The sequence below is a fragment of the Hordeum vulgare genome, chromosome 7H (assembly GCF_904849725.1).
Source record: "Hordeum vulgare subsp. vulgare chromosome 7H, MorexV3_pseudomolecules_assembly, whole genome shotgun sequence".
Classification (NCBI taxonomy): Eukaryota; Viridiplantae; Streptophyta; class Magnoliopsida; order Poales; family Poaceae; genus Hordeum; species Hordeum vulgare.
Window position 1 is genome coordinate 15,118,423 of NC_058524.1, and position 14,225 is coordinate 15,132,647.

Sequence of the window (14,225 nt, forward strand, 5' to 3'; positions counted from 1 at the left end):
ACTATATAAGAAGAGGAGATGAATATGAATATCAATCATGACAACAAAGAATGACGGGTAAAAATAGAGGTGTGAATGTTCATTGCTTACGTCGAATCTATGATCCTTGTGCTTAGAGGTAAACGTGCGAATGGTCTCGCAAACATAGTATCCGCATAGATGCGTCCCCCGTGGCTGCTGGTCGCACTTTACGAGAATAGAATATATATAATCAAAATAATAATCTAGCATCATAAATGTATTGAAAATAGAAGTATATCATACTACTACTTACCTGAGCTGCTCCAAAGGTCAGCTTCTCAGACTCGATACCGGGAGTCACGCACTTGAACCGCTTCCAAACCCTGCCCGACAAGGATAATGATTTGCTAAGTTTTTCATTAATTGATATATCAGAAAATCATCGAAAGAGACCGATAGAGCGCAAGAATGATTGAAATTACCCTTGAAGCATGTCCTGTAGGCTTTGGAACTGTTCCAAGGGTCTCAATAATGGGTCGAAGGCATCAACTCTTCCCTTATCAATTTGAATGTCTAACATAATCCAGTGGAAGCTGCACATGTATATACATATGTCAGTAACTTATCAATTACACTTATAAGTGAATGGACACAACAGAGTAAAGACCCTCACCTGAAGTTGTATGGAAACAGTATGTGGTCACAAAATTTTTGATCTATTAGAAACCTTAGAAGGTTTTCCTCCGTCTCCTTGGGTTTATCAGTTAGCGTCGCTATATGTATTTTATCTGGGTCAATAAACCTAATATTTAGGATGTTCCTATTTTTACAATCCAGAATCTTCATTATGCATAATAGAGTACAAGTTATATATAGACAATGAATTGAAATAACTAAACAAGTTATATGTAGACAACAAATTGAAAAACTTACAGACAATAGCAACTCATAAGCGATTTGTCGAGGGTGTCGGCATTGTACATCTGGAAGAGTTCATCAAAGTCGATATGGATTTCTTCGGGGCGGCCGTAGTACTCCCGTGGGACACTCACCACGATCATCGTTCTCCCATTCTTTGATTCACTTAAGTACCATGTATGCAAGTAACGCATATTTGTTGGGAGATCATCTTTGCTGACCAAAGGCGCTCCCATGACAAACTGTGGCTTAGGGGCTACCACAACCTTGGGTAACCTGTCGTCTTGGAAAGCCAGAATGTCTTCAACCGGGATACCCCATTCATCCGCCCACTTCTTTGCTAATTCCAAATCTTTCCCCTGCACCGGAGGAGGGACATTCTCGGGTAACACCCTGAGGGGTGGGATCGACTGTTTGGTCTGTTGTCCAAGCTGAGGAACGTTTGATCTTTTTTTGCTTGTAGTTGAACTTGATTTGCTCCCACTTGCACTTGCACGTGATCTGCTCTTTTTCACTTCCTTCTGCAATGTGCGTGTATAGTGATCAGGCTTATGGTGTAAGTCATACTGTGATGGAAGGGTCGTGAAGTATTTTGCATATGTTATTTGCTTCTCGGTGTATTCCGGACGGGGCTCGGGTTTCTTCTTTTTCATCTGCACATCATGATGTTCCTTTGCTATCCTGGCGTTTTCCTCGGGGGTACGATCATAAGGTCTGATAGGAAGATTAGCATGAGGTACCTTTGGGAGGGCGACAGTTTGCGCTTTGGGGGGCTCCGTCGCTTAGAAATCGTCGGCGGAGCGTTCTTGCTGGCACGCTTCCGCTTAGTATCCGGAGCGGGCGGCGGCGGAGACGGACGACCCAAGTCCGGCGGTGATGATCGAGATGGACTCGTGTTGTGCTGGCCGATGTCATGTGGAGGGCTTGGAGGTAATGGAGGTGTAGGTGACCTGCGACGACTCGGAGGCGGTGTTGTCCTTGGGGCCGAGCCTGGAAGCTTGATGTAGTTCTTGTCCCATAGGATAACTCCACCCAGTACTTCTCCGAGTGTCATCTCATCTTCGGGTCTAGCTATGTCGAGCTTCATATCATGAAACCCCGCCATGATTTCATCCACCCCGACTTTAGCAAAGCGAGCTGGAATCTCATGGCCATGCCAGCGTGCATCAGGGCCAGAAGGTAAAGCTTGTCCGACGGCCACCTTCATGGATATGTTCTTGAATTTCTGATGGAGTTCACATGATGTTGACTCCTTGATTCTGTGACGCCCTCGGCTTAATCGTACGCTAATCATACACGCAAATGCGTACGATCAAACCCAAGGACTCACGGGGAGATATCACAACACAACTCTAGACACAAATAAAATAACATCATCTTCATATTACAAGCCAGGGGCCTCGAGGGCTAGAATACGAAAGCTCGATAAACACACGAGTCAGCGGAAGCAACAAATATCTGAGTACAGACATAAAACATGGGGTGCCTTAGAGAAGGCTAGCACAAAAGATACAACGATCGAACGAGGCGAGGCCTCCTGCCTGGGAACCTCCTAACTACTCCTGATCATCAGCGGCCTCCACGTAGTAGTAGGCACCGTCGGGGGAGCAGTCGTCGGCGGCGGGGACCTCCATCTCCTGGGCTTCATCATCTGGTCGCAGCAAGCGGATCAAGGGGACAAAGGGGGAGCAAAGCAGCGGTGAGTACTCATCCAAAGTACTAGCAAGTCTTACATCAGAACTATTCTAATTATGCATCAGTATCAAAGAAGGGGGGGGGGTTATGTGTGGACTGACTGCAGCAATGCGAGAATAGAGAGAGAAGGCCTAGTCCTATCGAAGACTAGCATCTTCAGGGTCTTGCAGCAATAGACGAGAGTAGAACAGGGGGTAACACATTAATAGTCATATTGTTGCAGCAATATTAAAGTGAGGTCACGCCTAAAGATCCTCCCTCGACTCCCTGCGAGGAAGCAATCCCGAGGCAAACTAATTCCAGTTAAGTAACAATTGTAATTGTATAAGATCGGGGCACAACTCCAAGTCGTCCTGTAACCGTGGACACGGCTATCCGAATAGTTAATTTTCATCCCTGCAGGGGTGCACCACATGTCCCGTCACGCTCGATAACACTCTGGCCGGACATACTTTTCTGGGTCCTGCCCGGCCTCGGAATATCGACACGTCGCAGCCCCACCTAAGACTAATCAGAGAGGCCAGCCCGCCGGTCTAAATCCTAAGCACAAAGGGTTCGTGGGCCCAGTTCCCCTTCACGCTCCTGCACGTGGCGTGGGCGGCCGACGTCAGTCCTAGCATCCCTTAATCACAAGCGCGATGCATCTCGGGACCACTCGGGCGCGCGCCGCTACACTGCTGGCATCTGAAAAGCTTCGGCTGATACCGCGACGTCGAGTACCCATAATTCTTCCCGCGTAGCCGGTTAGTGCGAAAAGGCCTCCGACCAACCCAGATCAAATACCCAAATCCATTAGCATTTTAATTAGGCCAGCAACACAGTCTCGCGGGAATCCACCCGTCTTACAACTAAACACCGAAGATCCCAGTAACATGGTCGAGTAACTGTGTGGTTGTAACATCGGGGGAATCCGAGGTATCACCCTCGTTGGATTCCGAACGATGTACCCATCAAGGTGGGCTTAGAGGAATCACCCTCGGGGGTCCCACACTCGCGGGGTGGCACGACAGAGACGTCATCGGGAATGGTGAAAGAGGGATCACCCTCGATAACCACGACCGACTAGCTATACTACAGAGATATCATCAGGAGTACTTAGCGAGGTGTCACCCTCGGTACCCGATAGTATCTCTGTAGCGTCGTACAACGAAGGGGGGTGAATGTGCTGTGTCGGGTCTGGCTCGTCGATCAGAGATCGAGATTTGAAAACAAGCGGGGCAACTGATCTACGGGGTCAGAGGGGATGACTGCTCCACCTATACTAAGCAGATTAAAGGTACATGACTGAAAGTAGCAGTTCATCAAAAACAGGCTATGCATCAGATATAGGAGCTAACTACAACAGTAGCAAAATACTAATGCAAGCAGTAGGAAGAAAGACATAGACGATATAGGAATGATCAAGGGGAGTTTGCTTGCCTTGCTGCTCTGCGGCAAAGGACTGATCGGCAGGGTCGTAGATGTACCCGGCAGCAGCGTCAGTCTCGGGGTCTACCGGTAAGAAGAGGGGGAAGAAACAATAAATAATAGCACCGATGCAACACAAAGCATGACATGGAAATATGCAGGCTAGACATGAGCTAACGCAGCAACATCCGTCATAGACGGGTCGGAAGAATATCTGACGATATTTTCCCGGTCTCGGGCTACTACCGGTTACACTGGAAACGATGGAAAAGTTCCATGTTTGCTATGCTAGGGACGCGTGACAGACGAACGGGCCGTGTATCCGGGTTCGTCTCGCTTTGCTGATCAACTTTCATGTTGAAATTATTTCGATCTGACTTACGGATTATTTAATATTAATTTTCAAAGGTTTATTAATTATTTAGGAATTAAAAACAGATTTAAATGATTTAATAAAATCCCATTATGACATCATCGCGAGGTCAGGCTGACATCAACGTTTGACCGGTCAACTGACCAGCGGGTCCCGAACGTCATAGGCACAAGTTTTATTTAAGATTAAATATTTATTAATCAGATTAATTCAACGAGGGACCCACGTGTCATACTCTAATTATGTTAATTAATTATTTTAACTAAATATCTATTTATTTATTTATTTTAAGAGAACATTATTTTTAATTATCGCGCGGGGCCTCCCTGTCATAGACAGCGGGTGCATTGGCCCCACCGGTAAGTGACCTAAAGCTATTTTCTCATTTATTTTTAGTAGATAACTAACCGTGCAAATACCGTATTTCTCTAAATATCCAAATACACAAATACATACATCACATCTCATACATACATACGGAATACAACCTTTGTTTTTATTTCTTTTTTCTCAAAAACTCTCATCTCTCATCTCTCTGTTAACAGAGACACAGAAGTTCTTTTGCTACTCCACCTATAAGAACACAAACTTCGAATCCTTCTACCGGAGTCCACCGTCGATGGATCGAGGCCCCGTTTGCCGGAACGGAACCGTGACGTCGAGGGGAATGACAAGGTGGGAGGAGCCCGAGGAGGGGCTCACCGACGGTGACGTGACGGCCCGGTGAAGCCGGAGTTCGCACGAAGATGACGGTGGAGACGGGTGTGCCGGCGAGGAGGAGCCGGTGAGGAGGGCCCCCCGGAGATGGAGCCGCCGACGGTGAGGGGCGGCCACCGTAGAGAGGGCCGCCGGAGAGGGACCTCCCGGAAGGGGCCGGCCGCCGAGATGGGGGGCCGAGGTGGCCGGCGCCCCTGCCGGCGGGGTGGAGGCCGAGAGGTGGGGGGGCCACCGGGAGAGGATGGTCGGTGGAGGGAGGCGGCCGTGGGGAGAGGAGGCCGCCGGCGGGAGGAGAGGAGCCGTGGGGGGGCGGCTCGCCGGCGTGGTGAGGGGGACCGAGGGGAGCCACCGGTGGGAGGAGGAGTGGCCGCCGGGGGGGGGGGGCTGCCGGAGGTGGAGGATCTAGGAGGGGAGGCGAGGTGGAGAGGAGGGGGGCGACGGGAGCAGAGAGAGAGATCTGCGGGAGGGAGAGGGGGCGAGATGGGGGGGAGTGTCGGTGGGGTGGGGAGGGTCATGAGAGGGAGTGGGGGAGGTGGCGCGTGGGGGTGGGGCCCCCCACGAGGGGGGGGGGGGGCTGGCGGCGGCGCCCAGGGGGGGGAGGGAGTTGGCGTGGGGGTGGCCTGACCGCCAGGGGGGCTAGGGTTTGGCCGGTTGGGCCCTTTTTGGCCCAGCTGGGCCGGCTGGGGCGGGGGGCTTTCTTCCTCTCTTTTTTTTGTTTGTTTGTTTTGTTTTGTTTTACCTTTTTCCCTTTTATTATTTCTTTCTTTCAGTTTTTCTTTCTTTGTTTTATCATTATTATTCCTTTAATACCTTCCTTTTATATATGTATCCTTTTAAGACTTGTAATGAACCGATAAGGTGCTTCCCTTTTGCTTTCAAATCATCGATCCGGACAGACGCGAATCCACGCGGGTCTGAGATGGGAATTCGATGACGTGGCATCATTAGCGGTTGATCACTGTAGCTTAATTACAATCACTACTGTAGCAAAAGTCGAGGGTGTCACAATTCTCCCCTACTAACAAGAATTCTCGTCCCGAGAATTAAGAGGTAGAGGGAAAGAGCCCGGGGTATTCATCACGAAGATGATCCTCGCGTTCCCAAGTGGCTTCATCTTCAGAGTGATTTGACCACTGCACCTTAAGGAACTTGGTGACCTTGCGACGAGTCTTACGTTCAGCTTGGTTGAGAATGCGGACCGGATGCTCTTTATAAGAGAGGTCTTGTTGTAGCTCTAACATATCGTGATCCACTGCTCGAATAGGGTCCTTGAAGCAGCGACGGAGCTGAGAAACATGGAAGACATCGTGAACCTGAGAAAGGTTCGCAGGCAGTTCCAATTGATAAGCCACTCTTCCACGCCTTTCGAGAACAGTGAAAGGACCAATATAACGAGGAGCTAACTTGCCCTTGATTCCGAAACGGTGTGCACCTCTCATTGGTGTAACACGAAGATAAGCCTTTTCGCCAGGTTGATAGACCATATCTTGATGATGACGGTCATACTGACTTTTCTGACGAGACTGAGCAGCCTTCAGATTCTCATGAATAATGCGGACTTGATCTTCGGCATGTTGAATAATATCCGGACCGAAGAGTGATCGTTCCCCAGTTTCTGACCAATTCAGAGGAGTTCGACACCTCCGCCCATACAATACTTCGAAAGGGGCCATCTTCAGGCTAGCTTGATAGCTATTGTTGTAAGAGAACTCGGCATATGGGAGAGATTCCTCCCATTTCTTACCGAAAGAAATGACACAAGCTCGAAGCATGTCCTCAAGAATTTGGTTGACTCGTTCAACTTGTCCCTGGGATTGAGGATGAAATGCAGTGCTGAAGGACAGATGAGTCCCCATAGCCTTCTGAAAACTTTCCCAGAATTTAGAAGTGAACAAGCTGCCACGGTCCAAACTGATTACCAACGGAATACCGTGAAGTGAAACAACTCTTGACATATAAAGATCTGCCAGCTGACTAGCATTAATCGTTTCTTTGACGGCCAGGAAATGTGCAACTTTGGACAGTCGATCAATGACGACAAGAATAGCATCATTACCTTTCTGAGACCTGGGAAAACCAGTAACGAAGTCCATCTCAACGTGGTCCCATTTCCACTCGGGAATAGAGATAGGTTGTAGAGTTCCAGCAGGCTTTTGGTGTTCTGCTTTGATACGCCGGCATATATCACATTCTGCCACATAGCGTGCAATGTCTTGTTTCATATTGGGCCACCAGAATCTTTGCCGGATGTCTTGGTACATCTTGGTACTACCCGGGTGAATAGACAATGGTGTGTCATGAGCTTCTTCCATCACCTTCCCAGTCATCCTGAGATTTTCCTTCTTATTTGGAACGAATAGGCGACCCTTGAAATACAAGGCGCCACCTTCATCAACAGTGAAAAAGGAGGGTTTACCCTTCGCAATATAGCTCTTAATCCTGTCGACATCATCGTCAAAGTTTTGTATATTCTTTATGGAGCTCACAAGATCTGGTTCAACCACTAGGTTACTGAGGGAACCCTGATTAACAACACGAAGGTTCATCTTTTGATACTCTTCAGGAGGCGGGACAAGGTAACCCTGAGGAACAATGTGGAGGTTCAGCTTACGGAATTCCTCTTGCAGACGATCGTGAACCTGATGAACCTGGAGGTGGTTGCAGTATGACTTGCGACTTAAGGCATCAGCCATTACGTTAGCCTTGCCAGGGGTATATGATATACTACAATCAAAATCTGCTATACGCTCCATCCATCTTTGTTGGCGCAGGTTCAGCTCCGGTTGAGTGAACAAGTACTTCAGACTTTGATGGTCGGTGTAGATTTCACAGCGATTACCGACAAGGTATTGTCGCCATTCCTTCAATGCATGAATGACTGCGGCAAGCTCGAGATCATGAACTGGGTAGTTCTCTTCATGAGCACGCAGTTGACGTGAAGCATAAGCGATCACCTTGCGATCCTGCATTAGGACACAACCTATTCCTTGACGAGAAGCATCACAGTATATGACGAAATCCCTTTTCGTATCTGGAGGAGCAAGTACTGGAGCGGACGTCAGTTTGTCCTTGAGCGCCTGGAAACCTTCCTGACATTTATCAGTCCATTCATACTTAACACCTTTGTGAAGCAGGTTGGTTAAGGGCTTCGCAATCTTGGAGAAGTTCTCGACGAATCGACGGCAATAGCTGGCGAGTCCGAGAAAACTTCTGACTTGCTTGACATTCTTCGGGGGAGTCCAATCAAGAATAGCTTGAATTCGTTCGGGGTTGACCGCAATACCATCCTTGGAAATCACATGACCAAGGTAAGTCACTTCGTCTAGCCAGAACTCACATTTGGAATACTTCGCATAGAGTTTATGCTCCCGAAGCTTATCCAGTACAAGACGAAGATGTTCAGCATGCTCTTCTTTGTTCTTCGAAAACACCAGAATATCTTCCAGATATACCACGACAAATTTGTCGAGGTAGTCCATGAATATATAATTCATCAGTCGAGAGAAGGTTGCCGGTGCATTGGTTAAGCCGAAGGACATGACGGTGTACTCGTATGATCCATATCGAGTAACAAAGGCGGTCTTTGGAATATCCTCCTTGCGAACACGGATCTGGTGGTATCCCAATCTCAAGTCGAGCTTAGATAAAACGGTGGAACCAGCAAGTTGATCATACAAATCATTTATCCGAGGTAGAGGATATTTGTTTTGAATAGTGGCCTGGTTGATAGGACGATAGTCTTGAACCAATCGATTTGTCCCATCCTTCTTCTTAACAAAGAGAGAAGGTGCTCCCCAAGCAGAGGAACTCGGACGGATGAAACCCAGACGGAGCGAGTTGTCAATTTCTTGCTTAAGTTCAAGGAGTTCATGTGGTGGCATTTTATAAGGACGCTTGGCAATAGGAGTGGTACCGGGTACCAAGTCAATGACAAACTCGACAGCTCGAGCAGGGGGAATCCCCGGAAGTTCTTCTGGAAAGACATCTTGAAATTCTCGGACCACTGGAATGTTTTCAATCCCTTCAAGAGGCGACGCATTTAATGCATTCAAGGCATACAGCCGTGCCTCAGCATTACGGACGAGATGAGCATGGTAGCTTACTAGTTCATCTGAAGGGTGTAGGAGGTGGACGGTCTTGGTGGCACAAACGGTCGATGCCGTATGAGCTTTCAACCAGTCCATCCCCAATATGAGATCAATGTTGGATGACTTTAGTAGGATGGGGTTGGCAAGGAATTCTAATCCTTCAATTTCAACTGGAACATGGGGGCAAACCACAGAGGTTCGGCATTCGCCCCCAGGGGTGTTTACCACTATCGGGATGTTCATCTCTTCGCTCCTAATGTCATGCATGTATGCAAAATTTTCCGACATAAAGGAATGCGATGCTCCTGTATCAAACAATACAGAAGCAGGTACTGAGTTAACGAGAAGTGTACCCATCACGGTAGCAGGCTGGTCTTGAGCTTGACCCATATCAATGTTGTTGGCCTGACCACGAACATAAGCAGGCTTAGCGTTGAAGTTGCGGTTCTGGTTGTTGCCACGGCCAGTTGCGGGAATTGCCAGCTGATTCTGATTCTGCCTGCAGTCTCTAGCACGGTGACCTGGACGGCCACACTTGAAGCACAGCCCGTCCTCAGGACGGGAAGGAGGAACTCGAGGCGGTGGAGCTGGGAGCCTCGGCTGCCTAGGCGGTGGAGGAGGCAGGCGAGGTGCAGCATAGGACGGCCTCGGAGTAGGAGCAGGTGCATGGTACATGTTGTTGGGAATCCAGATCTTCCGCTTCTGTGCAGATGAGCCCGAAGATGAGCCCATGTCACGGTTGCGCTTGCTGCTATCTTTGTATTCCTGCAGACCAGTCTCAACCTGAATAGCCTTGTTCACGAGGGTGGCGAAATCAGCATAGTCCTGAACGAGGAGTGTCAGCTTGATATCAGGGTGGAGGCCTTCACGGAACTTCTCCTGCCTGCGTGCATCAGTCGCAATGTCTTCTTCAGCATAGCGAGATAATTCCAGAAATTCCCGCTGATAAGCATCCACCGTCTTGTTGCCCTGGACTAAGTTGCGGAACTCACGCTTCTTCCGGTCCATGATTCCCTGGGGAATGTATCGAGCACGGAAAGCAGCCTTGAACTCTGCCCAAGTGATGATAGTTCCATCGGGCTGAGAGCGCCTGTGGCTGTCCCACCATTGAGCAGCGGGACCCTTCAGAAAGTAGGCGGCAAAGTTGACATAGCTCGCCAGGGGCACATTGGCAGACTCCAGCTCATAAGAAATGTCACGGAGCCAGTCATCAGCATCTAGAGGCTGAGTTGAGCTGCGGTAGATCGCAGGGTTGAGACGGCAGAAGTCTTGCAGTGTCACGCCTTGTGGTTGGTTCATGTTCGGCCTTTGGAACTGATCCATGAGCCCTTGCATAAACTGGCGGTTCAGCTCAAACTGTTGGATCATCCCCGCCATATACTCAGGAGGCGGGGGTGGTGCATCGTTGGCACGGCCACGCGGGCGGCCAGCTGGTCTAACCATCCTGTTAAATATTTAGTAGGGGTAGTTTAGCTTAAAGTAATTGAAAGGCATCGCACGCATTCATGAAGTAATCAAGCATAATGAAAGGGAAATGCGATAGATACTCCATAGTAGTTGAGTTCGACATACAGACCCATACATAAGTTCGATTACAGACTAACGATTAAAAACTCGAAATTTGGCGATAGCCCGGACGCATTTGACGATACCCTGGACTCACTAGGCGGCGCGCAGGCACGCGGTGGAAGAGTACCACAACGAGATGTAGCGATAAGGCTACATCAACGTCGGAGAGGACGATCGAATCCTGGTAGCTGGTGGTGATAGAAGGTAGGGACAGGACCCTGTGTCTCGTTGTGACTCTGGTGAGGGTACCGCATCCAGTCGAGCAGCTGAGGTCCAAGTGCAGGGGTTCTACCCCCAACATCAGTCCACTCGAGAGCTGATGGTAGCTCTGTCCTGCTCGGCTCGCGGATGCGCATAGGTGGAACCCTCGGACAGTGTGATGGCTGCAGCTCTGTCAACGCGTCGTAAAGACGAGCGCGCGTAGCATACAACTCCACAGTCAGAGCTCGGAAAGCACGATCCATTGCCTCAGTGTACTGCACCAGAATCCGCGCGTCGTACCGACGCGTCACGTAGGGGGCGCAGACAGCGACGTAGGAACGGTCGCTGCGCTCCCGAACGTCAGAAGCGTAGGCAGTGAGATCAGACCCAGACTCATCCCCAGCAGGAGCATGCGGGATGTATCTGAAAGGGCTCTCCTCCAGGTGAGGGTACGCTCCACGGAGTCGGGTGATGGTGATGTAGGCCGCATCGTGGACGGCCATCTCGACCGACACTCCAATACCACAGAACACGTGGCGCTCGAGGGTCTCACCGCCCCTCTGGTCGAAGATGTGAACCTCAGCCTGGTACTGGCACTGGTTGTACTCGCGGAAATCCTCGAACACGGTGTACTCGGGGTACCAGCGATATCCCAGCCTAGTCAGGAGATCGACCAAAATGGCCGGGAACCCAGTCGTCTCGGTGGCCTGTGTCAGGCGCACGTGCTGTCTTGCGGGACGCATCTGAAAATAAGATTGACGAATGTCAATGACAGTGTGTGTAATACATATTCAGGAGAAAAAGAGTAGATAGTCCAGCGCTCCGGATTGATGTGATTCGAGAACCTAATGTTAGAGTTAGTAAAATCTTTGACCCGAAAGAGAAGAGAAAGTAGAGCCCAGAGTATAGGAAAGGAGTAAAAGATACTAATACCACCCAATTGAGATGTGGGCCCGTAAGCCACAACATTAGTGTTAGTAAAGTTTTTCAAACACTAGACTCAACTTCGGCCAAGGAGTTGGAAAGGGGGCTACCTACAGGCAGTTGGCTCTGATACCAACTTGTGACGCCCTCGGCTTAATCGTACGCTAATCATACACGCAAATGCGTACGATCAAACCCAAGGACTCACGGGGAGATATCACAACACAACTCTAGACACAAATAAAATAACATCATCTTCATATTACAAGCCAGGGGCCTCGAGGGCTAGAATACGAAAGCTCGATAAACACACGAGTCAGCGGAAGCAACAAATATCTGAGTACAGACATAAAACATGGGGTGCCTTAGAGAAGGCTAGCACAAAAGATACAACGATCGAACGAGGCGAGGCCTCCTGCCTGGGAACCTCCTAACTACTCCTGATCATCAGCGGCCTCCACGTAGTAGTAGGCACCGTCGGGGGAGCAGTCGTCGGCGGCGGGGACCTCCATCTCCTGGGCTTCATCATCTGGTCGCAGCAAGCGGATCAAGGGGACAAAGGGGGAGCAAAGCAGCGGTGAGTACTCATCCAAAGTACTCGCAAGTCTTACATCAGAACTATTCTAATTATGCATCAGTATCAAAGAAGGGGGGGGGGGTTATGTGTGGACTGACTGCAGCAATGCGAGAATAGAGAGAGAAGGCCTAGTCCTATCGAAGACTAGCATCTTCAGGGTCTTGCAGCAATAGACGAGAGTAGAACAGGGGGTAACACATTAATAGTCATATTGTTGCAGCAATATTAAAGTGAGGTCACGCCTAAAGATCCTCCCTCGACTCCCTGCGAGGAAGCAATCCCGAGGCAAACTAATTCCAGTTAAGTAACAATTGTAATTGTATAAGATCGGGGCACAACTCCAAGTCGTCCTGTAACCGTGGACACGGCTATCCGAATAGTTAATTTTCATCCCTGCAGGGGTGCACCACATGTCCCGTCACGCTCGATAACACTCTGGCCGGACATACTTTTCTGGGTCCTGCCCGGCCTCGGAATATCGACACGTCGCAGCCCCACCTAAGACTAATCAGAGAGGCCAGCCCGCCGGTCTAAATCCTAAGCACAAAGGGTTCGTGGGCCGAGTTCCCCTTCACGCTCCTGCACGTGGCGTGGGCGGCCGACGTCAGTCCTAGCATCCCTTAATCACAAGCGCGATGCATCTCGGGACCACTCGGGCGCGCGCCGCTACACTGCTGGCATCTGAAAAGCTTCGGCTGATACCGCGACGTCGAGTACCCATAATTCTTCCCGCGTAGCCGGTTAGTGCGAAAAGGCCTCCGACCAACCCAGATCAAATACCCAAATCCATTAGCATTTTAATTAGGCCAGCAACACAGTCTCGCGGGAATCCACCCGTCTTACAACTAAACACCGAAGATCCCAGTAACATGGTCGAGTAACTGTGTGGTTGTAACATCGGGGGAATCCGAGGTATCACCCTCGTTGGATTCCGAACGATGTACCCATCAAGGTGGGCTTAGAGGAATCACCCTCGGGGGTCCCACACTCGCGGGGTGGCACGACAGAGACGTCATCGGGAATGGTGAAAGAGGGATCACCCTCGATAACCACGACCGACTAGCTATACTACAGAGATATCATCAGGAGTACTTAGCGAGGTGTCACCCTCGGTACCCGATAGTATCTCTGTAGCGTCGTACAACGAAGGGGGGTGAATGTGCTGTGTCGGGTCTGGCTCGTCGATCAGAGATCGAGATTTGAAAACAAGCGGGGCAACTGATCTACGGGGTCAGAGGGGATGACTGCTCCACCTATACTAAGCAGATTAAAGGTACATGACTGAAAGTAGCAGTTCATCAAAAACAGGCTATGCATCAGATATAGGAGCTAACTACAACAGTAGCAAAATACTAATGCAAGCAGTAGGAAGAAAGACATAGACGATATAGGAATGATCAAGGGGAGTTTGCTTGCCTTGCTGCTCTGCGGCAAAGGACTGATCGGCAGGGTCGTAGATGTACCCGGCAGCAGCGTCAGTCTCGGGGTCTACCGGTAAGAAGAGGGGGAAGAAACAATAAATAATAGCACCGATGCAACACAAAGCATGACATGGAAATATGCAGGCTAGACATGAGCTAACGCAGCAACATCCGTCATAGACGGGTCGGAAGAATATCTGACGATATTTTCCCGGTCTCGGGCTACTACCGGTTACACTGGAAACGATGGAAAAGTTCCATGTTTGCTATGCTAGGGACGCGTGACAGACGAACGGGCCGTGTATCCGGGTTCGTCTCGCTTTGCTGATCAACTTTCATGTTGAAATTATTTCGATCTGACTTACGGATTATTT